At 48.7% G+C, this 3,040-nt stretch overlaps 2 pseudogenes; both read right to left on the reverse strand.

Annotated features, from left to right (window-relative positions):
* LOC146724882 (large subunit ribosomal RNA) overlaps positions 1-139 on the reverse strand; it is a 2,477-nt pseudogene extending 2,338 nt beyond the window's left edge.
* LOC146724883 (large subunit ribosomal RNA) lies at positions 140-1,482 on the reverse strand (annotated as a pseudogene).
* Between the last annotated feature and the right edge of the window lie 1,558 nt (positions 1,483-3,040).

Raw genomic sequence — 3,040 nt, forward strand, 5'->3', positions numbered from 1 at the left:
GTTCATCCTCGCCCAGGCCCGGCACGTCAGCCAGACCCGCTTCCCGACCAAGCCCGACACGCCCCGCTCCTCAGAGCCAATCCTTATTCCGAAGTTACGGATCCAATTTGCCGACTTCCCTTACCTACATTATTCTATCGACTAGAGGCTCTTTACCTTGGAGACCTGCTGCGGATATGGGTACGAACCGGCGCGACACCTCCACGTGGCCCTCTCCTGGATTTTCAAGGTCCGAGGGGAAGATCCGGACACCGCCGCAACTGCGGTGCTCTTCGCGTTCCAAACCCTATCTCCCTGCTAGAGGTTTCCAGGGAACTCGAACGCTTATACAGAAAAGAAAACTCTTCCCGGATCTCCCGACGGCGTCTCCAGGTCATTTTGGGTTACCCCGACGACCACTCTTACGAGGGCCCGAATTGTATGCGGTTCCGCTGCCGGGTTCCGGAATAGGAACCGGATTCCCTTTCGCCCGACGGGCGTGTGTCTTTCGTATAATATTTATTATTATTTCTCGACACTCGAGTATATTGTACGCCGTCATTGACATAGGATTTCTTCTAGGGCTTAGGATCGACTGACTCGTGTGCAACGGCTGTTAACACGAAACCCTTCTCCACGTCAGTCCTCCAGGGCCTCGCTGGAGTATTTGCTACTACCACCAAGATCTGCACCGACGGCGGCTCCAGGCAGGCTCGCGCATAGACCCTTCTGCGCTCACCGTCGCGACCCTCCTACTCGTCAGGGCTTCGTGACGACGCGAGAGAAGACTAACGCCCGCTCCCGGTTGCCGCCCCACTTGCCGCTGACGGCAGAGTATAGGCTCGACGCTTCAGCGACATCCATTTTCAGGGCTAGTTGCTTCGGCAGGTGAGTTGTTACACACTCCTTAGCGGATTCCGACTTCCATGGCCACCGTCCTGCTGTCTTAAGCAACCAACGCCTTTCATGGTGTCCCATGAGCGTCGAGTTGGGCGCCTTAACTCTGCGTTTGGTTCATCCCACAGCGCCAGTTCTGCTTACCAAAAATGGCCCACTTGGCACTCTGATCCGAAGATGCTCGTGGCTTCATAATTCAAGAAAGCCAGAGATCTCACCCATTTAAAGTTTGAGAATAGGTTGAGGTAGTTTCGGCCCCAAGGCCTCTAATCATTCGCTTTACCAGATGAGACTCGCGCGCGTTCCGTGCGGAACGGCCGAGTGCCAGCTATCCTGAGGGAAACTTCGGAGGGAACCAGCTACTAGATGGTTTGATTAGTCTTTCGCCCCTATACCCAGTTCCGACGATCGATTTGCACGTCAGAATCGCTACGGACCTCCATCAGGGTTTCCCTTGACTTCGTCCTGACCAGGTGTCACGTCCGGCTTCATTACTAACACCGGGTATGTAAATTTTTTTCCATCTATAAGAAATAAATCCTAAAACTATCAAACATTATTTGAAAAACGCGCCAAAGCCGGCCATGACGCTTAACTCCGCCTAGAAACTAAGCGTGGCGCTTCGTAGCGCCTAAGGGTCTCCCACCACGGTGAGAGCCCCTACTCCGGAGAGTTCCCCCTCTCCAGGCCGCCGCAGGCCCGAGCCGCCGAAACGAAGGACCTCAGAACAGTCCCGAATTTCGTCAGTTCTCTGCGCGACACCGAACAGTACAGTCGCACTTCTAAATTCTAACTCTGAGTCCAAATTCTAACTCTAATTCTAAAATTCTAACTCTAAGTATAATATCCTAACTCTAAAATCTAAATTCTAAGTCTAAGTCTAAATTCTAAGTTCTAGTTTCAAATCCTGTACTACTATACGAATAAATTAGTGTATTCATGTGTGAAAACTAGTGTTCAGTTCAGTACTCCTCAAAACTTCCACTCCCGTGATAAAATACGACAGCGTTTAAATCTATCATACGGCATTTGAATTCAGAATAATTTAAACTGTTTTGGAGCGGACCACCGCTCATCACAGTTAGAATTAACATTCTCAGCATTTGCCAAAATAAGGAATTGATAGTGAGGTCCGCCGCATATCAACCCTCCTTATTTGAGTAATCATTCAGAGGATGCATCAAATTCAATATGCCTAAGACGCGACGCGCGGGAAGGAAGAATCAACCACGAAAACTAAACCGACTCTATCGTGAATCAGCGACCGAGGAATACTCTCAATTTCTCGGAGTGGAGTATCAGGCCGATCCTGAATACGAGGACATTTTCAACATTAAAAATAATAAGAGCGACGAACTCCTACAGTGGAAGTGCATACCAATAACGTTCCAACCACGACGCCTGCCGCCGCCAAACATCCCAGTGAACGATCCTCGCCGCACGCACTACCTCCAAGTACGGTACGAGCCGACACGATCAAGAAAGTGCTACTAAAGGTAAGTGAAATTCATGTTAACCTGAGGAATCGCGCGTGTTAGCAAATTCAGAGACGGTTTTACCACGTGGAAGAGAACATTCTAGAAAAATCTCCGACGCATTTTTCCTCTTTCCCATCGTCACTGCGGAAGCTATAAAAAAAGGGTCAGGCTATAAAACTAGGGTCGTCCACTGCACACGGTACAACTCTCGAACTTCTAACACGGAAAAACGCAAATAATTCAATCTTTTAAAAATCTTCGTGTCTCAAGAAATAACTTCGTAAATCCGTACAACAAAGTAGTCATTTAAACAATAAACTATTAAGAACACTCTCGATTTACCAACAGTATACCGACGTACGTTCTTTTATCGACGATCTTACCAACGATTTACCACCGGCTTATACCGACGGCCTTTACCGACGATCGTTACCGATAGTTGCCGACGTTATATCGACGCCACATCGACTCACTTTACTTACCGACCTCTCGACAACGCCCGGTCTCATCAACCATCTACGAGCGAACAACGCATGATCTTTTAATACAACTAACGTGGCAAGTATAGATGTGCCCAATCCCCTTTAGAGGTGTAACCCCTCTTCCAGGAGTTAATCTCCTAATACCTCTCGAGCCTCCGTATTACTGTCAAGTCGGTATCGGGTACATCCATTTTGAAACTAAAG

The sequence above is a fragment of the Nylanderia fulva genome, unplaced genomic scaffold (assembly GCF_048542155.1).
Source record: "Nylanderia fulva isolate GAGA-0341 unplaced genomic scaffold, ASM4854215v1 Scaffold112, whole genome shotgun sequence".
In the NCBI taxonomy this organism is placed as follows: domain Eukaryota; kingdom Metazoa; phylum Arthropoda; class Insecta; order Hymenoptera; family Formicidae; genus Nylanderia; species Nylanderia fulva.